Source organism: Moschus berezovskii, chromosome 2, assembly GCF_049115385.1.
Source record: "Moschus berezovskii isolate FMDL1 chromosome 2, NW_MosBer_1.0, whole genome shotgun sequence".
Taxonomy (NCBI): Eukaryota; Metazoa; Chordata; class Mammalia; order Artiodactyla; family Moschidae; genus Moschus; species Moschus berezovskii.
In genome coordinates this window covers 23,999,873-24,023,643 of record NC_142461.1, presented here as the reverse complement: position 1 = coordinate 24,023,643, position 23,771 = coordinate 23,999,873, and the positions used below count along the sequence as shown (strand labels likewise).

At 46.3% G+C, this 23,771-nt stretch overlaps 1 protein-coding gene across 2 annotated transcripts in view; it reads right to left on the bottom strand.

Moving 5' to 3' along the window:
• The window catches only part of SERPINE2 (serpin family E member 2), a 67,587-nt gene extending 49,130 nt beyond the window's left edge, over nucleotides 1–18,457 (bottom strand). Inside the window, exon 1 of one of the 2 annotated variants that reach the window (XM_088845268.1) lies at nucleotides 18,349–18,457. The gene's annotated coding sequence lies outside the window, so the exon portion shown is untranslated. Of the gene's footprint in view, nucleotides 1–17,754; nucleotides 17,953–18,348 lie in introns of those variants that run through there. The other variant, XM_055398083.2, reaches the window with a different exon arrangement.
• Nucleotides 18,458–23,771: the final 5,314 nt, after the last annotated feature.

Sequence of the window (23,771 nt, the reverse complement as noted above, 5' to 3'; positions counted from 1 at the left end):
AGTGACTTCCTGGTGCTCCTTCTGAGACTGCCAGGCTCAGGCATAAGGAGACATGTTTCCTACCAGCTGAAAATGAAATAGGACAGGACCAGACTGATAAAATTCAGAAAAGAGTTTCAGTATGGCAAAGCCAGATGAGCCCTGTCTCAGAAGCGTGGATGGTGAGCAGAGTCTCATTACTGCTTTATTTGCTTAGGTGGAGGGGAAGTCTAATACAGAAAATGCTTGAAGATTGCCCAAAGAAGCCATTTAGAAATCATTCTGAGCTGCACTGGAAAGCCTATTATGATGGTAACTGGAGAGAAGAAGCAATCCGGGAGAAATATGTTAGATTTTAGCTCACAGAGCAGACTCTAAAACCCAATGTTTCTTTTCAAAAGAAACACAGGGTAGAAAGATATAAAGAAGTTCCCTTACCCGTTTTCACAGAAATTCTGCGATGGGAAGAAAAAAGATCCCTCCTCTCCAAACTTGCTGTTCCTCCCTGTACTACCTACATCCCAGTAAGGGCAGCTCCCCATCCATCAGAGTCTAAGCAGCAAGTCTGGGAGTCACCCTGCATCCTCTCCCTGACCCCACTAAACCATCAACAGGCTCTATCCTTCTACCTCTAAAGCTCTACCATTCTATCCTGAATGGTCTACGTTCTCTACCTCTTTGTACTCAGCAAGTCACCGACATTTCTGGAAGAGGACATCAGTCTCCCACATCCAACCCAGAGTCTGCACTGTCCAGTGACCTTGCTGATAGGGAAGGCTGACCCTGACCCTCAGCACCAAGACTGCATCAAACAGGTCTTCCTTGAGCTCTTACCCTCCCACAGCCTCCAACCCGGCCAGTCTGGTCTGATCTGGCTTCCTCTGCAGGTACACTCTCCCCCTGGCAGTGTGCAAAACCTGCCAGGCTCTTTCCAGCCTCAGGCTTCTATAATCCTGCTCTGACTACCACACTTGTTGCCTCCTCTTCGGGCGGGGAAGGGTGGGGGGAAAGTGTACTTTTTCTGTCCTGTTCACACTTCCCCAGCATCCAGTGCTGCACATGGGACACCACAGTGCTCTTTTGGTAACCAGGCCATCAATGAAGAAGCCAGGCCTTTGGTAACCACCTAAATTCACCTCACGTAATAATACTGATTTGGGGCTTCCCTGGTGGCTAAGGTAAAGAGGTAAAGAATCCACCCTATAATGCAGGAGACATGAATTAGATCCCTAGATGGGGAAGATCCCTTGGAGGAGTCAGGTACAATTTAGCAACCAAACCACAGCTAACATCGATTACAGAAGCCACCATCTTGCAAGCACCGAAAAGTTTGTTCAGATTTTTCCATTAGGTGTTATGGAAAAATCCCAATGAATCTTTTGACCAACCCACTATTTGGGGAGTCATTTCCTTTTTTCTAAAAAAAAAAAAAAAAAAAAAACTTTCTAGACCAGGGCTTCACAACTTTGGGACTACTGACGTTCCGTGTTGGATAGCTCTGTGTTGCAAGGCATGCTCTATGTATTATAGGGTGTTTAGTTGTCTCCCTGGCCTCTCCTATCAGATGCCTGTACTACCATTCATGTTGCTGTGACAACCAAATGCAGACACTGACAAATGTTCCTGGGAGAGAGGGGGCTCACCCCTGGCTAGGAACTGTTGATCCTGAGAAAAGTTAAATACTAGTGGTTAAGACTTCAATTCTGCCCACAGAATGCCTAATTACCCATGTTTTGATTGAATTACAGGAGCAAGAATGCATTTTTTCGAATATCTAAGTTTTATTTTATAAAAATCGTTTTATTTTGTATTGGGGTATATTTCCTGATAGCTCAGTTGGTAAAGAATCCACCTTCAATGCCGAAGACCCCAGTTTGGTTCCTGGGTCAGGAAGATCACTGGAGAAGGGATAGGCTACCCACGCCAGGATTTTTAGACTACCCTTGTGGCTCACCTGATAAAGAATCCGCCTGTAATGCGGGAGACCATGGTTTGATCCCTGGGTTGGGAAGATCCCCTGGAGAAGGGAAAGGCTACCCACTCCAGTGTTTTGGCCAGGAGAATTCCATAGACTGTATAGTCCATGGGGTCACAGAGTCGGACACGAGTGAGCAACTTTTCACTTTCATAGCCAATTAGCAGTATTGTGATAGTTTCGGGTGAACAGTGAAGGGATTCAGCTATACATAAACATGTATCCAAGGGATGCATTTTTGAGGGGACTTTCCACATGGCATAGGGGATCTTAGTTCCCTGACCAGGGATTGAACCCACACATCCCTGCAGCAGAAGCTCAGAGTCCTAACAACTGGTCTGTCAGGGAAGTTCAAGAATGCATTTTAATACAAGGTTACCTAACCGGCATTTACATCTTTTCAGTTCAGTGCAAATATGCATTTCAAGCGTCTGGTAACATTTATGAACAAACGTGGAGGGGCTGGCGGGTCCATCCTGAGAGACTCAAGCTAGCTTTCTGCACCCGTGCGCTAGGCGACGGGCTGAAGTGAAACAGGAAGAAAAGTATGGCGGGGGTGGGGGGATGGAACAGGTAGTCCGAGAAGAGCTGGGGGAAGGATGAGGCTTCTTAAGTTTGACTAACCTTCCATCTGTGTCTGGTGCGTGAAAACAGGAGACAGTGCCAAGAGGACACCTTAATGCTTCAGGTCCTTGCTGAGTGCCCCCCCGCAGGCGGCCTCAAGCTCTCTTTCTTTCCATGCTGTGGCAGAGTCCAGGGATGAAATGGGAAGGATGGAATCTCAACACTACTCTCACCCTGTCGACCACCTGCCCCTTAGACAAAATAAGGCTATTGAGCTTGGAGGAATTCAAAATGACTTCCTACTTTTACCTGCCACACTGCAATAATATTTTCAATTATTGGTTAAACTGCAAATACTCCCACGAGTCATTTAAATAAATCTCACATGTATGAAATAGCCAATTGTGTTCTCAGAGCAATTCCCAGCTGTAAAAATAGACCCACACTGAATGTATTTTTTTCTGCAGCTAATTGAAAATACTGCACGTAGAATGCATGAGTGAACGCCCCCAGGAGGAATTTCAATTTGTGTTCCCTGTTTTAAAATGTACACTCAAATGCTGTCCTAAAGTGCTCTGCGCATTTGAGTCAATACTGCTCGCCTGAAGCCCCAACACTCCTAAATTTTCACACCAGGAATTGATGACCTGAGGTTTTTAATGCTCCAAGTGACTTTTTAAACAATGGCTTTAAGAGGGCTGTGTTTTCCAAGAATACAAACACTCCTAGACTTGATGGATTCAGACCTCTGCGGCCCAGAGAGGGCTTCCCAGGTGGTACTAGTGGTAAAGTACCCACCTGCCAATGCAGGAGACACAAGAGATGCCAGTTTGATCCCTGGGTTGGGAAGATCCCCTGCAAGAGGGCATGGCAACCCACTCCAGTATTTCTGCCTGCAGAATCTACAGCCCATAGGGTCACAAACAGTCAGACATGAATGAAGTGACTTAGCACACACGAGGCCCAGAGAAAATCCCCCAGGAGGCAGCAATGAGTTTTTAAACAAAATCCCAAAGGAATATTTAAGAAGATGACCACTCTCTATTTATGCCAAAGATTGAAGGCAGGAGGAGAAGGGGACGACAGAGGATGAGATGATTGGATGGCATCACTGACTCAATGGACATGAGTTTGAGCAAACTCAAGGAGATGGTAAAGGACAGGGAGGCCTGGCATGCTGCAGTCCATGGGGTCTCAGAGTCAGACATGACTGAGCAACTGAACAACAACACAGTTTGTAGGGGAAAATGTCTCTCCAGTTTCTCAGGACCAGTTATGTTCACCAACAGGGGAGCTATGAGTCACTGCGCACAGGAGAGGGGAGGGCTAATTTATGAAGCTCTTCCTGTGTGCACAGCCCTGTGAATGCATCGTCTACCTGAATCTCACATGAGCCCTTTGGGTTTGAGCTGAAGTAACAGGGATGCAGAGAGGCTGAGTCATCTGCCTCACATCACACAATAAGAAAGAGGCCTTAGATGACATGGACATGCCCACTGCAAAGTGATGGACACTGCCAGAGGCTTCTCCCGGAGAGAAGGGCAGAGGTGGTCCCATCACTTGCCTCCCCCTGTCCACTCCCTCTGGGTCCTCTTTCACCCCCCAAGTCAGAGCTCAGGGTTGGCGCTAATCCCTTCCCCCAGCTTCACCTCACCTTCCGCTCTGGATGCTGAACGGTGTTCTGAGCACATCTGCCAAGCCTCCGCCACGCTGCTGCAAGAGGCGGCCCTTCTTCCAGCATGAAAGTCTCTGTTTTTTATGTTCTAAGTACTATCTGTGCTTGAATACATGGTATCTCCCAAACAGGACAGTTCCCTTGTCCAGTGAGAGAATCCCAACACCTCCACCCCAGCGCCCCCGTCCCACAAGTTCTGGTCAACATGACTAAATAAACTTTATGACTTAGTATGTGAAATCACATATATTATGATCTAGAAATAGAACCTTTCCATTTCCACCTTCCGTGAAGCAATTTAATTCAGTTTTCCCCAGACATCTTCTCCATGCCTGTCATCGCTTTTTGAGTCTAACCATTTCCCTCAGCACATTATCTACTTTCCTTCCGAGCTGCCTGTGATACTGTACTTTTCAAATCCGTGTGTGATACTTCATGAAAAAAGTCTTTCCTAAGCCATAAGAAGCCCCCCGACAGATCATCAGAACAGTGGCCCTCACAGACAAAACTACATCCGCGATCCACACAGCACATTACTGGCTGTGTTACATTTTAAAGTGACCCTTTGTGGCTTAGATAAAATTTGACCTGACAGAGTAGCTAACCTTCTCAGCAAACCCATTTCCTCTTCTTCTGAAGACAGGGCGATAGCTTGTGCTATAGGTGGGAGTGACCATAAGACTGAAATGCAGGCAACAAAATGGGAGTAGAAATGCTGCCCGCAGGCCTGGCCCATCCAGACCTGCCATGTGCAATCTGACATGACCTTTCTGGTTCCACCAGCTTGATGCCGACCAGCATCATGCCCTTGGAACCCACCTGTTAAACAAAGTGGAAGCACATGATGGAAAGAGGCTGCATCAATAAATCACCAGGTTGGAAAACAACACACCAATCTGGGGCTTTATGCAAGCGGAGAATAATGTTCCTTCGCGTCTGAGCCATGGCACATGTTTGGGTTTATTTGTTACAGCTAACATGACCATAACTAACACAACACATTCAACGTTTGGTGATTGTGAAACCATGACCTCAGGAATAATGACTAAGCCTGTATTCAATTTCTCTGCCTTTTCATCACGCAATCTCTCTAAGCACTCATACTAAGTATTGATAAAGGTGATTTCAGGCTTATGTGCTTTCTGCCTGTGTTCTCATGAGTCTCATCCATCCAGTGCTTTTGGTAAGCTCTGACCAATAAACTTATCAAGATCTTTGCAAAATGAAGATTTTTAAGGACCCTAATATAGAGCAAACCTCTCTTTGTCTGAGGAACAATTTCAGAAAACTTTTCACATCACATTCACACAGTTTTTGAACTAGGATACCCTCTTTTTCACAGACAAAATCCCCCCACTTTAGTGCCTTTGGGGGCTTCCCAGATGATGCTGGTGGTAAAGAACCTAGCTGTCAATGTAGCAGATGTAAGAAACGTGGGTTCGATCCCTGGATTAGGAAGATCCCCTGAAAGATGGCAAGGCAACCCACTCCAGTATTCTTGCCTGGAGAATCCCATGGACAGAGGAGCCTGGAGGGCCACAGTCCATAGGGTTGCAAAGAGTTGGATACAACTGAAGTGACTGACTTAGCATGCATGCAATGCTTTTGAGTGACTCATTAAGGCATCTCCAAGGTACCAGTTTGGCATACCTGACCCAGAAAAGAGCAGGCCTTGCAATTTGGGACATTTCAGTATCTTGAAGACTAGAGTATTTACTGAAAGTGAATTACATGCAGGTAACGTTTTACACTTTCCAAAGTCATACACTAAAACTGCCATATTTTTTATGAGATCTGATCTCTCTGCCATGGAGAAATCATCTCCATGTGTTTAGCCACTGATAGCCCATGAGAGACTAAATGACCAACTTTTATTATGGATACAAATCAGTAAATAGCAATTCTACACAATTTAGGGCAAAATGGATTTTGTGGGGAGTAACCTGAAAGAGACAGAAAGGGCCACATTACCCAAGAGGGCCGCTGCACGTCTGTGCTTGCCAGCCAAGCCAACCCTGCACATTGCGCACACTCTTACCTCTGCACACACAGACACACGCATCCAAACACACATGAGTTGTAGCGACTGACATTTAAGAAACTCCTCTGAGTAAAGGGCTTTAGCATCAGCAATGGCGGAGCCTCCAGGCTCCTGGAAAGTGAGTATCACAGTGGGCTCAATTCAAGGGGGAGGAAACTGAGACCTGGACACAGTTCATTTCTTGCCCAGCTTCCTGACCCTCAGGGAGCCTCCGAGTTCCTCATTCACAGAACATCCTAGGGCTGGTCAAGTGACCTAATTCGTAATACTTCCTATTTCCCTGTCTTTAAAACGGGAACAGTTCAATCTCTCTCTGCACTGAAGCTGCATCCTTATCATCTCCACTCTTAAGCTTTGGAAATGGAGCTCAGGACTGATGGCAGGGAGGTGGGGTGGCGGACACGGAGAGTATTTTGCAGACATAAAATTGCTAAGCGTAGAAGAAGACACTTAAATCCAGGTTCACTTGACTTCCCGAGTCACCCTCCATCCAGCCATGGTCTGTGGGTTCAACCACCATTGTTTAGCCTTAGTTGTTCCCTGAAAACACTGTTTCAGAATCACAAATCTCCACTGAGACATCCAGACCTGGAGTGAACATCCCGTGGGCAGGATTCTCAGAAGGGTGCTTCACACACTTGAATCTCAGTGTTCTCACCTGTGAAGCACGACTAATTTCCACCTTACTTAATTTCCGTCTGTTTAGATTCAACAAGACCATGTATAAAAGGTGTCTGCAGCACTTGACACCCTGATGACCCAGTGACCTTTCACTTCACTCCCCGTTTCAAGCATCTTCTGGGCTTCTCTGTGTCAGGTACTGTGGAAGGAGACCAGAGGAATAAAACAGACTACAAAATCCTGAAGATTTCCTAGTGGGGCGGAGAAGACACACACAAATAACTAGAACACATGATAGAGGGCGTGAGAAAAGCACATTTTTGCCAATGTATATATAAAAAAGATCCTTCTTAAAAAATTTTTAGACTAGTAAGTGATATACGTGCATGAAACAACTCCGTTTTCAGTAACTGCTGAATCAATTCACATTAGTATGACTAGCACTGGTCATGATTAATGACCGAGCTGCACAAGAAGAGGTTCACTATGAATACTTCAGCATCTCTGGCCAAACTTCTAAGTTGCTATTTTAATTAACATGTCTTTAAGAAACGAACACAGGTTTGGCAAGACACAATATGAGTCTATCACTAAAGTAACTTCAAAGAGAAAATTCACACTTTTAGAAAGAAAACTCTATAATTAAGTCATCACCCAGAATCTCCTTGGCATTTCTCAACTCAGTGTCCAAGCAGCAATTCAGGTTCGGGCATACACTGGGTGCTATAAAAAGTCCCACCTGGATATTTGCCAGTAAAATTCTTAAATCATACTAATGGCAGTAGAAAATACATTTCCTATCTAGGAATGTTGGCAATGGTTAATCCAACATTCACAGAACTCTTTTGTATACTGAAGGAATCAAATCATAATTAGATGACCATGGGTTTTAAATATGTTCACCATGTGCTTAAAATGGCTATTTCTGGATATATGGACATCACTGGATACAATGGAATGACTTTTTCACAGTTGGACAAGCAAGAACAAAAAGGGAAGACTCTGGATGCTGCATCTGCAGAAACCTAAATATTAAAGATTACTTTTACCTAAGATTACTTTTCCTATTGTGCAATTTATTCATTCTTCATAACTACAAAAAGAAAAAAAACAACACCCAGTCTGATAAGGCTGGCCTGCAATGCACCCCTAGAAAGACCTAATGGTAACACTGCTTCTTACATTTCCCCAAAGGTGGACTAAAAGGGAGTTTATTTCATGCACCAGCTATCCTTTGCTCTGTGGCCAATACCGGAGGAGCTGGAAGCCTGTGGAAAAGACAGACCAGCTGATCACTGGGAATACTGCTCACGAGAGTTTTACAGAAAAGGGGCCTGGAAACTAAGTATACAAACACAGACAGCAAGTCACTCATTCATGAGGTCAAAGGCACAATGAAAACACAGGTCCCAGAAGAGTGAAACGTTCACATGGACTACTGTGACAAACAAAACCCTACCTCCATCTCGTGTTCTGGAAGTCAACTCCATTCGAGACTCTGTGCTCAGCACCTATAGAACACTCTCCACTGCATCCTCACAACACTTAAGATGTGATTACCTTCATGCCCAGTTCACAGATGAAGAAACTGAGGCTTGGAGAAGTCTAGTAAATTGGCTACTGACTCCTGACTTCCAGCTAGTATCTGATATAATCTAGATACAGATGAAAGCTCATTCATCTCTGCATCCTCCATACTCTTAATTACTACACTATACAAAGGAGGAGGAGGAGGATAGGGAGAACATATACCACAAGACATGACAAACTCTGAAATAAAGCTAAATATAAAAAAAAAAGTTAAATCTCAATAAGTCTCTACACAGTTGTGGAGTAGACATCCTTTAAAAATAATGTCACCTGTGTTCTTTAGTTCAGTTTTATCCAGCTTAAACATGTTATTCCCTTGGACTCTGGGTATATGCACTCTACCTTTTCAATCCAAAGGTCAGTATTAATTTTAGAGTGTGAGTTCCAGGAAAAAAAACAAGTATCTAAGAAACAACTGGGCCCAGGGGCCCAAAGGCGTGAAAACATTACTTAAAACATTAACACAAAAGTATTAGCCTCTTTCCATCTCTGTTTTGGTTGTCTTATTGAAGGACATCATACAGCAAGGAAAGAAGACAGTCTCTTGAAAGGAGACCTGTGGTTTGACACGGGTTTCTTTTTGAGAGGTTATAAATATTGATGAGTCACAAATCTTTGGCGGTTCATGGTGTGAGCTCAGAGCTCACGCGTTTACAGACCTGGGTTCAGGCTCTGGGATTGACACATACAGGCTATATGAGTAACCACGGACACCTGGGCTGCTCTACAGTTTTCTGCACATCTGTGTGAATGGGAATGATGTTATTATCTGTCTTACAAGAAGCCACGAGGCTGGAGGAGACGACGCTGAGCCTCTGTCAATTGCATACAAATACTAACCAGCACACCTCTCTCAATACTCCTTCCTCCTCTGTCTGCAGGCTTTGAGCAAGTGACTCAGAACCTGGCCAATCACAGTCACTTATTCCCCCGACCACAGCCATTGGTCCAGGGAAAGGCACATGACCCAACCTGAGCCAATCAGAGTGCCTCCCTGGGATTTTTTTCTGACCTGAACAGCCAGGAAGCTCACCTTTCCTCTTGGATCATGAGGCTGTAGGGAGGTCAGCCTGAAGGTGCCTGCAGTCATGGTTCAGAGACAAGACACGGTGGGAGAGAAAAGAGGCTCAAGGACGTGAGTCTCTAGTTCCGGTCACCTCCAGGGCCAAAGCACCCTCGCCCTGGCTCGGGGTCAGCAACCTAAGCCAGTAGCTCCCCCCAGGCTCTCCGTGTTTTTGAGTCAGTTATTTTGATTACACTTGATTATACTTCTGCACTTGTAACCAAAAGATCAGACAGTAATTAAAGCACATATAATCTAATCGGTGACCAAATCCTCAATAAAAATCATTTTCTCCTAAGTGGATTCATTGATTAAAAAGACAAAAAAAAATTTTTTTTAAGTAGAAAAGGCAAACACTGCCATTATTTACATTCATTTTCTCAACAGAAAGAAAAGTCTATTTTCACTTTCAGTCACCTTGTTCATTTTCCAGTTGGGCTCGTATTCGGTGTTAAACTTTCTCACCTGCCCACATTCACTTTCAAGATTTGGCCCATAAAAACTGGGGCCAAAAACAAATAATTATTTTTTCTATAGCTGTATTAGCTGGCACCACATGCGAAGTGTTGACTCACTGGAAAAGACTCTGATGCTGGGAGGGATTGGGGGCAGGAGGAGAAGGGGACGACAGAGAATGAGATGGCTGGATGGCATCACCGACTCAATGGACATGAGTTTGAGTGAACTCCGGGAGTTGGTGATGGACAGGGAGGCCTGGCGTGCTGTTGATTCATGGGGTCGCAAAGAGTTGGACACAACTGAGGGACTGAACTGAACTGAACTGAAATGCAGAGGGTATGTGAGGGGGTGGGGCACGGGACAGGGACAAAGGACTGATGCTATTTTTATCATGCTCCTAGAAATCCCCAGGTTACTGGACTTCTCACTGCTGTAAGGTGGGGGAGGGCATTACAAAAACAAAACAATGTATATTCACCAAGGTTTGCAGTCACTGTAAGAAATCCTTTCTGCTTTTTCATAGGATTTATTTCTCTTTTACATTAAAATGTCTCCATATTATCATTCTCCCAAGAATGAACTGATAAAAATAGAAAGGCACAGTAGGCTCCAATTTTCCAATTATCTTCTGAGGCAAAGGGCAAACTCTGAGGTCAGACTGAGGCAGGAGCATGGGGTGTTCCTGGTCTCATCTTTAATTAGGGCATCCACCCCAACCTTTGAAGGAATTCAGGGAAGAAATGGGGATGAAATGTTTGTCAAAATGCATGAATGGAATTACAAATAGAAGACTGCTGAGGCTCAGTGGCCATCCCCATGCACAAAAAAGAGGCACAGAAGGAACGCCAACTTCTCTGTACTGGGCTGACATCCAGACCTGGAAATCTAACAGCAGAATAAAGGGAGAATCATTTACTGTGTAAATTGACTTGGCCTGTTGGGTGAAAGGTAGCATTTCTCAAAAGAGAAATAAAATTGTCCTAGTCTTTCAGTGTTCTTAGACAAATTGGGAACTTAGAGATAAGAAATAACCTAAAGATGTAGTTTATTGCATTTGACTCCATTCCATACCTAAGGGTATTTTTTTAAACCCAATATTGATTTTTAGATTAGACATGCAATCTACTCATGAGGAAAGATGGTTCTGCAAAGAGAAGGCGGACACATTTATGAATGGAGACAGAGGTTTACAAAGAAGATCCCAATATACGGGACTCAATATATCACACATTTTTATAAATGTCTCCAAGTAGGAATACAAACCAAATACATCTTCCTGTTGGGCCTCAATGCTATTCCTGAGCCCTAAAGAGCAAAACTGAAAGATTTATTTGGTTCAAAAGAAAAAATGAAAGAGAAGAATTAATTTCATGCAGATAAACATAAAACTGCATTTAAGAAAAAATTTCATCTAGGCCTGATATTTATGAGAAAGCTGGATCAGAAAGGAAAATAAGCCAAGAAGTTAAACTGTTTGTCTGTTGTTTTTTTTTTAGTAAGACATGTTTGAGATCACTATTTCAACATACCTATTGTATAGGTAAGGAAATTAAGATCCAAATGGTCAACTATATAAAGCCTTTATGGCACAGTGCAGACCCTCTCCCAACCCAGGCCTCCTTCCACTAAACTTACCTTAAGACATTAGCCCAAAAACTGCCCTGGCAAAAACTGAAAGAAAAAAAAAAAAATCAGAATAACAACAAAAAACGGGTCAGAAAGAAGGTATGCTATCACCATCATTGAAAAGGTTAGTGGAAATAAGCTAGAAGGTATTTTACCTTGTGGGCTTCCCTGGTGGCTCAGTGGTAAAAAAATCTACCTGCTAATGCAGAAGACATGGGTTCAATCCCTGGTCTGGGAAGATCCCCTGGAGAAGCAAATGGCAACTCACTCTAATATTCTTGCCTAGAGAAACCCATGGACAGAGGAGCCTGGTGGGCTATGGTCCATGGGATCGCAAAGAGTCGGAGATGACTCAGAAACTGAACAACAACATTCTACAAATTGTGAAATATGAAGTATAGCCAGTGGACTTCAAGAAGACAGAACGAAGCCAAAAAGGGTGCAAATGGGGATAACCGAAGTGAACACAGACATAGAAGCCCTTCTGTGTTAGACTTCTACTTTTTTCTCAGTATTGTTCTGCCTTAGAAGACATGGTTGATCAAATATTCTTTTTATGTTAGGATATAGATCGATTAAGTGCAGAAGTACCAGTGCCAGGGGTAGAGGTCTAGAGGCAGAGCTCCCCTTTAAGCCCAGAAGACAAGCACTGTTTCATAAAATGTGCAGCAAACTTATGAAAGATATGAAAATGGTTTAGTTCAGCATCCATTAAATGCCTTTGGGTCATGCACCTTTGCTGGTGCAAATGTAACCAGAACTCAGGCACAACTTCACATCACTTGGGAATCTGGTGGATAGAGCATGTTGCTATGACACAGTAACCACCATCAGAAAGGCATCCACTGGGTAGTGTACATGTGTGTGTAAACGCACCACATGTGCATCAGGGAGGACTGGTGGATACTACTGGTCTTCAGGAAAGACTTTTTGGAACAGGTGACACTAGACATGAGTCCTGAAAAAGTGGAAGTTGGCCAGACAACGAATGCAGAAGATGGAGAAATAATTCCAGGCAAAGGTAAAGTAGGAGCCAAGGTAAGGAGGCAAGGGCAGCATCATGGTGTGAGAAGTCTGCAGGGAGTTCAGTTTTGCAAGAAAATAAAGTTGTGGTGTTAGAGAAGACTCTTGAGAGTCCCTTGGAGAGCAAGGAGATCAAACCAGTCAATCCTAAAGGACATCAACTCTGAATATCCATTGCAAGGACTGATACTGAAGCTGAAGCTCTCCAATACTTTTTGGCGACCTGATGCCAAGAGCCGACTCTCTGGAAAAGACCTGGATGCTGGGAGGGATTGAAGGCAGGAGGAGAAGGGGACGACAGAGGATGAGATGGTTGGATGGCATCACCAACTCAATAGACATGAGTTTGAGCAAGCTCTGGGAGACAGTGAAGGTCAGGGAAGCCTGGTGTGCTGTAGTCCATGGGGGTCACAAAGAGTTGGACACAACTTAGTGACTGAACAACAAAGCAGGGAAGGGGGAAGGGACTAAAGAAAGCTTGGCCTTTGTCAGGTCATTACAAATGGCCAGCAGCCTGGGGAGGTGCTCGAGAGAAGGGCACTGTGGAAAGTTCCCTGGCTGAGGGCTGAGGACTTCTGGGATAGGACTGCCCAAAGGGAGCTAAGTGATCTTGGGAACACAGTGCATGACTCTGGGCACCATGTGAAATGAGCTCCGCCGTGCTCCAAGGGCTGAGGTCTTCTGGCTTTGGGACAGGGAATTCAGCCTGCCCTGTCTCCTCCCATGGTAATGGGGCAGGAGGAGGGTGGCGAGGTCTGTGGAAATGATTTATAAACAGCAGAGACTGCATCTCGGTACAGGTGAGACAACACCAGAATTATGTATCAGCAACCCTCCTTGAAGAGGCTCAAAAGTATTTTGAGAAACTCTGATACAGCACCTTTAAACATGAACAGAAAGATCACCTCTTCAATCTGAGATACCTACCTTGGGACACAACACAGTTACTTCTTCAGAACAGGGCTTTGTCCCCAAGAGGGAGGCACTGAGTTTTCTTGGGAGGGACGCAAACAGATTCTGATTTGAGGGGACCACGGTAAGTAGGCCCAGCAGCAACGTGGACGATGGTTTGAAAGGGGTACAAAACTAGTGTGAAAGACCAGGCAGGAGACGGTGCAGTCAGTCATTCAGGATTGCCAGAGGTGCTGTGTGAGGTCCTGTCCCCCAGCCTGTGGCTGCCAGCTCAGAAGACCATGGGCACTGGGAAGCTGCTGTAAGGGGAGACCACGGGTCCAGGAGGAGTGGAAAGCAAGCAGTCTCCAGCCTACCCAGGCCCTGGGAGCTCCATGCCAGCCACATGCTGCTCCATAGCAATGCAGGCCTCCTGTTCCAGGGCCCCTGGTTTTTAACAGTAGCTGTAAATCCAAATGATAACTTAAACTTTCTAAAGATTAACTCAATTTCTGTAGACTTGTATTCAGGCCAACGACATGTCTGCCAGCTAGAAATGGCACACTGGCTATCACTGTGCCACTTCTGGACTGCAAGGAAGAATAGGGCCACGGTGACTGGAGCAGAGGTTTAAGGGATTTCATAGCACCAGCACTAGGACTTGGTAACTGTCTGGAAGTGGGGGGGCTGGTGGTTGCTGGAGGAGTCTGGCGACCCTGGGAGGTCAATGCTTTAGCACCCTGGTGAATAGTGGCACCATCACGTAAAACAGGACAGGTTTTCACTAAGGATGAAACAGGTGTGAAGTGGATGATTAAAAACTAAAATTCCTTTTGGACTTATTGTGGGCTTTCTACCTCAAGAGCATGGATCAGCCCACTAGACTGTAGGGAACTAGCTGGAGATACAATCTGGGACTTTGAACTGGTGAAAGTGGAAGCCATGGGAAAATGGTAACTCTAACACTCCTTGTAGAGCACAATATGGGTGAGAACTGAGCCGCAGGAAACCCCAGGAGGTAGTGGAGTTGCCAGGGAGGCAGAAGGCAAACCAGGAGGAGATGGCAACTAGGGAAGAAGAAAAGTATCCATGAGAAAAAGAGGAAAGATCCATACCCAGTCCTGCAGAAAGGTCTACAGGACATCCTCAGATCCTTCAGGAATTGTGGTGTCTAGATAGAGAAAAAATGGAAACAGTGACAGACTTTATTTGCTTGGGCTCCAAAAATCACTGCAGATGGTGACTGCAGCCATGAAATTAAAAGACACTTGCTCCTTAGAAGAAAAGCTATGACAAACCTAGACAGCATATTGAAAAGCAGAGACATCACTTTGCCGACAAGGGTCCATATAGTCAAAGCTATAATTTTTCCAGTAGTCACGTATGGTTGGACCATAAAGTAGGCTGAGTGCCAAAGAATTAATGAGTTTGAGCTGTGGTGTTGGAGAAGACTCTTGAGAGTCCCCTGCACATCAAGGAGATCAAACCAATCAATCCTAACGGAAATCAACCCTGAATAGTCATTGGAAGGACTGATGCTGAAGCTTAAGTTCCAATACTTCGGCCACCTGATGCGGAAGAGCTGACTCAGTGGAAAAGACCCTGATGCTGGGAAAGATTGAGGGCAGGAGGAGAAGGGGGTGACAGAGGATGAGATGGTTGGATGGCATCCTCAACTCAATGGACTTGAGTTTGAGCAAACTCTGGGAGATGGTGAAGGACAGGGAAGCCTGGCGTGCTGCAGTCCATGGGGTCGCAAAGAGCTGGACACAACTGAACAACAACTCCTACTGTGGGGAGACTGGCCAGGTTGCAGAGAGTTGAGAAGGGGAGCCTGAGGAAGGCTTAATTCACTTAAGAAGACTTGGATACACAGGTGGTCACTGTAGCTGAGTTGGGGATGCAGGGACAAGGAGGTTATGGTGTTTTAAAAATACTGATAACATGTACACCCATGGCTGATTCATGTCAATGTATGGCAAAAACCACCACTATATTGTAAAGTAATTAGCCTCCAATTAAATTAATTTAAAAAAAAAAGAGTTCATGGGGAGACATAAGGCACTGTCATATGTGTGTCTCTCTGATCTTCTTTAAGTCCCTGCCCATCCCCCGATTTTTCTTCTATTATTCTACCTTATTCCAACTCTATCAGAGCATAGTTATGTTTGCTTTGTGTCTGTCTGTTTCCACAAGACAGACTGTTCCAGGAGAGCAGGGACCTGCTATGTTTACCATCCGTCAGGGCCTAACAAAGTGCCTGGACACAACAGCTGCTTAAGATTTCCTGGATGTGGGTAACTGTGGAAAAGTCTGTGAGAAGGAAATGGGGTAGGACATGGAGAGACATCAATCCAGTGACTCCTGTTTTCCCAGCAGAATGGGTCATTAGTCACCTGCCAAAGGAGAAGGAGGGTAGGGAAGAGATCTCCTATGGTCAAGAAGAGTTGTGATGGGAGGACCAGTCTGCAGCTCCGAAGGAAGGAGCCTATGGTGCAGAGACACTGAGATGCTGATTTCAGAAGCTGAGCAACTCGGGGTGAGGGCAAGACCCGGATGCACAGGACCCAGTAGCGAGAGTGGGTGGAGGTCCCTGGAGTTGAGATGGTCAAAGAAGCAGGCATGGGAGCATCTTCCACATGAACTGTGGGTCTAGGGGAGGAGAGAAAGCCCACGGGCCAAAGTTTTCCATGCTGTGGGAGAGGGACTAGTTGGCAGAGGACAGCCACAGAGACGGGTAGCTGGGACCTGACTAGGTCCCCACCTCATTTCCAACTCTGCCACCTCAAACAATCTCTGACTAGTATTTAGTTACTGACGTGTGGAACTGAAAATTACTGTCCTTTAGAGACTGACTCATTTCTGTCCTTTTAAAATTACACTAATAAGTGAAGTTCACGGGAGATGAAATTTTCTGCATAGATTCATTTTTTAAAGTATAAAAAAAAGATGACATCTTGCTGACCTTCAGTAATTGCCCTGCACTGTACAATATTTTTGAACCTCATTTCAAGAAAGAATCAAAACTCAGAGTTGAAAGAAACCTTACATGATTTCAGCTAACACCTTCACTTGCATGCCTGAAGAAAATTTTCACTGAAATACTGCAAACAGCACATAATTACTGATTTAGATATACAGACAGCATTGAAGGTATCTTCAGTTTCTGAAGTGTGCTTTAGATATACAAATTAGCAACGCTTATATTTTTCCCAGTTATCAGTGTTCAACTTTCGATATAAAATCTCCAAAGTAAAAATTATCCCGTACACTGCTCCTGAACAGTTCAGAGGAGTAAACTGCTTCCTGCCTTGAAAGAGGAAGTCAAATCTTCAAACACCTTTTCATGTTGATGCTAAATATAAGAATATAAATATAAAAAACGCTCCCTGAGAAGTAGTCAAAGCAAGCCACAGCAGCATTAGACATTTCTCAAGAGAGACATAGGCGAAGATTATTTTTCGTTCATTAAAACAGTAAAACCTTTGAGAGCATCTTCCATGATACCTGAAGGTGGAGTGCTGTCTTATGTAATAGAAGCCTTCCCTCCGCACTCAGTTTGTAGGCAAATTAAACACCCAGTTCCCCCAGAATTTCTGAATACTTTCACCTTACCTGTAGGCACTAATCAGTATTGCAAGTCCCATTGCGACAGGCGATTAAAAAAAAAAAAAAAAGCAAAGATCTGCTCTACAGGGTTAAATCGGAGGCAGGAAACCAATTTAAAGGCTCTACCCCAAACCACCGGTTACCCCCACCCTGCTCAGGCAGTGGTAACAAGTAGGAGTCCTCCCTAACAGGAGGTGCACCAGTAAAGTACGGGGTAGGGGACGCCCGCGAGTACCTGGGTACCCCAAGTTCAGGGTCAGGGGCGCCCGCTAGGACGGACCGGCAGCAGCCAAGGCGGCTCCAGAACTCCCAATCGCGGGCACACCTGGACGCCACTGCACGCGCGGCCCCTCCGCTCTCAGCCCGGGTCCCACCCCGGCTCCCGCGGGGCCGGGCGCGCACGCCGCCGTGGCCGAGGCAGCCCGGTCCGGCGAGACTGAGAAAGTTCCTCCGCCCGACGCCGGCGCCCCGGGGCCCCGCTCGCCCCGCAGCCTCCCGGCCGGGCGCAAGGTCGCGGCGCGGAGCCTGCGGCGCGCGGAGCCCCGGGACCGTCCCCGGCGCGGCGGGCAGCCCCGGCCGCTCCCCTCCCGCCCCTCGGGAGCCCGGGATCGGCCGCGGGCGCGCAGCCCCGTACTCACCGCCCCTCGCTCGGGATCCCCAGGTGGCGGCCGCGGGGCGCGGCCCGAGCCGGAGCCGGGTGTTGGCGGGGCGGGGGAAGTCTGGGGAGGAAGAGCGGCGAGGAGAGAGGCGGCGGCGCCCGCACTCGCCGCGCAGCCCGGCAGCCCTTCAGCGCGAGCCACCGGCCGCGGCGGCGGGGGCTTTATCGGCGGCCCGCGCGGCCCCCGCCCCTTCCTGCCGCCCCCGCCCCCGGCCCGCCCCGCCCCGCCTTCCCGCCGCCTTCTTTGTGAGCCGGCGGCGGCCGCGTCCCCGCGCCCGCACTCCGGGGCGCCCCCGCTCCCGCCGCCGCCCCGCCGAGGTCCCCCCCGCGCGGGTCCCCGTCCCGGGGCTGCGCCCGGAAAGCGCCGGCAGACACGCCAACCGCGAGGTGCGGCGCCAGCCCGGGCCGTGCTGCACGTGGGTCGCCGGGCTCGGCGGGGGGTGTGGGAGGTGGGGAGGGACCCGAGGGCTCGCGACGCGTCCCTGGGACGCCGGGCCAGTCGTCTGGGCTGGTTCCCCCACTCCCCAGCCCGCCCCGGGAGAGACGGGGTGGGACGCCCCAGGAGAGTGCCTACCGTTCCGGGTGATGGGGTGAACGATGCCAAGTCGCGGCTGGGGAGGACAGATCGCCGGGTGCCCCAGAGCCGACTTCTCCCGGCCTCGGGTACAGAGGAGCGGCCGCTGGTCGCCTTAGGCAATAGGCAGACGAGGGTATGCAGAAAACTGGATTCCTGCTTGTGGTGACAGCGTAAGGTACCCGCAGAGCCCAGAGCATCCGGCCCTTCCCTACCGGTTACTACCGCCGATGGGACCTTGTGCGCCGCAGAGAGGCACAGACCCCAGAGGCTGGAGACAAATCACTGTCCCGCTTCCAGCTGTGTTACCCAGATCTCCCGTATTCAGCCCTCCTTTGCGTCATCTTAGGTTCGTGGGTACCCAATTTTAATGACATATAATTTATGTCGCCCTTAAACAGTGCGGAATCCTCATCACCAGGCCCACGGCCCCAACTGTGAGAAAAAAAAAAGTAAATCTGAAACACATCCTTGAACTAAGCTTGCACGTACTGATGAGAGCAACTTGGACTCTTAGAAGGGTTTTCACAGCCTCTCATATAGGGAAACTATCTATGGGAGGTTTGGTCCTAAAACATAAAGTCTAGTGTTTATATTCAGTATATCTGCGAGGAGATCCAACCAGTCCATTCTAGAGGAGATCAATCCTGGGTGTTCACTGGAAGGACTGATGCTAAAACTGAAACTCCAGTACTTTGGCCACCTCATGCGACGAGTTGACTCACTGGAAAAGACTGATGCTGGGAGGGATTGGGGGCAGGAGGAGATGGGGACGACAGAGAATGAGATGGATGGATGGCATCACCAACTCGATAGAGGTGAGTTTGAGTGAACTCCGGGAATTGTTGATGGACAGGGAGGCCTGGCGTGCTGTGATTCATGGGGTCGTGAAGAGTCGGACACGACTGAGCCACTGACCTGAACTGATATGCAGGATACAGATCCTTTTCCCTTGTTGTTCCCTCTGCCTGAAATGCTTTTTTTTCTCCCTATGGTCTTCCTCATGACTACTTCCTTTTACCTCAGGTCACAACTCAAATGTCACCATCTCTAGAAAACCTTTTCTGGTCACTTGAGCTAAAGCCACTTCCTCCTTTCTCCAACCCATTACATTCTTCATAACTCTCATCATGATTTTTTTTTTTCACCTGTTTCTTGGCTAGTTTTTTCCCCATCCTTCCTCATTAGAATATGTACTCCCAGAAAGCAGGGAAGAGAAACCATTTGAATGTGGTTTCTAACTCACCTAGTTCTTAGTGCCTGGAGCCAGTACTCCATCAAAGTAGTTGCTCAATAAATATTTGTTGACTAGTGGGTGGACAAGTGCCAAGTGACTATTAGCAAGGTTAGGTATTGCTCCAGGGACACGGTTATCGCTTGGTCTCATCTGGCAGGGTGAGCTGGAGCTGGGAACAATGAGATGGAGGTGGAAGAGGCTAGAGGAGAAAGCCCAGAGGGGGAGAAACTGGGATTCATGTGTTTGAGAAACTGGGATTAATGTCTTCCAGATAGGAGTCATCCAGGGGACTAGAGGAGAAACAAATGAGAACCAAGATGTAGGTGAAGCCAGCTTATGAAAGCCTGCCTGATCCCCCATCCATTTCTATCTCTATCACTTTTGTGGCGAGTGGGGGCCACTTTCTAGGTTCAATGCACTGGCTTCTCATTGCAGTGGCTTCTCTTTTGCAGAGCACAGGCTCAAGGGCTCGTGGGCTTCAGTAGTTGCAGCGCGTGGGCTCAGTATCTGTGGCACACTGGCTTAGTTGCTCCCATGGCATGTGGAATCTTCCTGGACCAGGGATCAAACCTGTGTCCCCTGCGTTGGCAGGTGGATTCTTATCTGCTTACTCCATCACATTTTTTAAACTGAACAGTTTTATTGAGATAATTGTGAGTTTACATTGTAGTTGTAGGAAATAACAGAAAGGTTCCTTGTATGCTTTGTCCTGTTTGCCCCAAGGGTAGCATTTTGTGAAACTACTGTATAACATCACAATCAGGATATTAACATGGCTAGATTGATTCATGTCTCATACACTTTGGTAATTACTTTCAATTTCAAATTTTTAGTAAAATTACTCTGATTTTTGAAAGAAATTAACAAATATTATTTTAAAGGGTGTCAGTCACTTGTTTTAATGGAATCAACTTTTTTTTAAGGTGAAAAATGTTTTATTTTTCCTATTAGAACATAGTGAGGGTTCAGATTCTTCATCTATAAAAGACAGTCCGAAATCTTTGGAACTTGTCTCTGACCATTCACTTCCCCGCTCTACCCAGTACTGTCGAAGGAACGTTTTGAGCAATACTGTACATGACTTGTCAATTCTGAAATCAGACAGGATACAGTGTTAACTAATATGCTGAACTATGCCTTGCTACTAATGGGCCTTTCTCTCTCCTTGGACATTGGATGAGACTGCCAATGAGTGCCTCCCAGAGGGAAGTGATTCAAGACAAAGACCCATTCTGCCAGTGCGATATGCTGGGAATATCAACTATGCTTGCTACAGAATGTGCATGGAGGCTGCTGGCCGGTCTCCGCAGTGCCAGCAAGAGGACATAGGTGCAATCTCCCAAGCTTTCCATGACACTCAAGTGACCAGGCACGTTGACAGCCATCATTAGGGGCTGCCCCAAAGAAGCTGTGTTGTTTCTGCCTCACTTGCTGCCCATGAACAGCAGTTCTTCTGGTGTTTGGCCCTCACTGACATGGATTTTTCATCAGTGTGCATTTTCAATCAGCATTTCCCTCCTGTCTCTACCTCTGTTTTGTTTGAAAAATCCAAATCGTTTAACGCTCCTACCCATTTCATTTTTTAGGACTTCACATTCATAGCAGGATTTCATTTTGTCCTTCAATTGTGTGGCTTGCCTTAATCCTCTGATAGAGCTTCAAATTGTTTATTCCTTAAAAAAAAAAATTTTTTTTTTCAAGTGACCTGGAGTTTAGCCAGCTCCAGCCAGTCTCTGAGTTTGGCTTTGTGTCCATAAGCTGCAGTTGGGAGAAATGCAAGAAAATGCCCAAACAGAATAAAACAAATGATCTATTTAGTCTCGTTTCCTCTCTTGGAAGAGGTCCAGCTTTGAGTGCTTTGGAAGAAGATGAAAATCCACCCCCCCGCCCCACCCCCACCGTTCCCTCAAACACCCAAACAGTATGACCTTGTATTTAAATAAAAACTACCCTTAGCTCCTAATGGGTGATGGTGTTTTGTCTGGAAGAACTACTGATGTTTCTATAATAAGATAATAATGGTTGCTCCTCTCCTATCTAACCCCTATTTAAAATACATTTCATCACTAGTCGACTTGTTACACAACTTCACAGATGCAGATGCTGTTTCGTAAGATGGTTTTAACCAGAGGCAAGGAGATTGGTTACAACAGTTCACTTAGACAATTAGTTTCTGGGGCTGTTGCATCGGTCTGATTTCTTTTTTTTTTTTTTTTTTTAGCTTACAATAGGCAATTTTCTTTTTATTTCCCTTTCAAGTTGGCTTTCAAATAAATCCAGTTTCCTCTTGCTATAACTTCTGAAACAATTCACACTTTCCCATTGTCATTCCCCGAGAGCTTCAGAGAAAAGACATCGCTCGGTGCTGTGTTGAGGATGACTTGCTACTTGTATTTGACCAAAGAAAATGGAAAGCCCTGGGCGCTGAGGGTCATTGTGATGCTCACCCACTAAAACAAGAGCCTAACTCTTCTTCCTTTTATCACTGAACAGGGATGCCACGTCTCTTCTTTCATACTCTCTCTGCCCTCTCTTCATACCTGCGTCACTGTCTCCCTCACCACCCTTCTCTCTCAATAGTTACCAGTAACTTCCAATGCCAACCCCAGTGGTTTTCCATCATTCATTATCACCCTTGTTCTCTTGGCACCATTGAACTCTGGTGTTTTGTCCATTTTTGAAATGTCTTTGCCTTTTCTCTCCCCTCCAGTTCCCCAGCCTTTATCTTTGGCTCATCAGATTTCCTCCTTCCACATGTGGGTGCCATACACTTGTCTGCCCTCAGCTGTCTCCTCTTCTTCAAATTCTGTCAGTGGCGGGACCATTGATTGGTTTGTGGCCACCCCCATCTACTCCCTGTTTTTTGATTGCCAAATCTAGTTGCCTTTGGAGAATTACCTCTCCTGCTTTATGTATCACCTTGTTGGCAGTGGATGACATGATGTCTTTACTTCTTTTAGCCAGGGAATGGGCATATGACCAAACTCACTGGATCCCTTCCCAGGACCCTGAATCCTGAAAGGAGTGGGGAAAGTAGTTGGAACTGACTTATCCTTCAGTTCAGTTCAGTTCAGTCGCTCAGTCGCGTCCGACTCTTTGCAACCCCATGAATCACAGCACGCCAGGCCTCCCTGTCCATCAACAACTCCCGGAGTTCACTCAAACGCATGTCCAAAGTCGGTGATGCCATCCAGCCATCTCATTCTCTGTTGTCCCTGTCTCCTCCTGCCCCCAATCCCTCCCAGCATCAGAGTCTTTTCCAGTGAGTCAACTCTTCATGAGGTAGCCAAAGTATTGGAGTTTCAGCTTTAGCATCAGTCCTTCCAATGAACACCCAGGACTGATCTCCTTTAGAATGGACTGGTTGGATCTCCTTGCAGTCCAAGGGACTCTCAAGAGTCTTCTCCAACACCACAGTTTAAAAGCATCAATTCTTCGGCAATCAGCTTTCTTAGCTTGCTAAGATTGTTTATGAGTTCTTCCCATCTGGATCTCCAGAAACACCTTAGGCCCCGACTCTTCTGATTAGAAAGTCCTCACTGGACTCTTCTTTAGTTAGGTTTGGTTTCTGTTGCTTATCACCAAGGACTCTTAACAGAGACATTCTAGATGCATGTAACTTTACTTAGTTCTGGATGATTTCCAAGCCTGTATCTATAGATGGCCTTGACCCCTGTCCAAGTTCCTACTCCCATTATCTCCAAATACCTGGCAGATACTTCTAATTCATATCCCACTATCACCTCCCACCTAACATGTCTAAAGCCAATTTATTATCTCCCTGCTAAAGCATCTCTTCCTCCTGAACTCCATAAGGCAGCTGTCCCCAACCTTTTGGGCAACAGGGAACAGTTTCATGGAATACCATTTTTTTTTCCATGGATAGGGGATAAGAGGGCTGGTTTCAGAATGATTTGAGCACATTACTTTTATTGTGCACTTTATTTCTATTATTATTACGTCAACTCCACCTCATATCATCAGGCATTGAATCTAAGAGGTTGGGGACCCCTGCCATAAGGGTTTTAAAAGGATGACTACCATCTCAATCACAGAAACACGAAAGATGGAAATGAATTCTGACAACACCTCTTCCCTTTATTTATCCTATATCCAGCCATTTCCTGGGTGGGATTAATAGCGTCTTCCTGACGTCTCTCTTATTTATCCCTTGCCCATATATTTT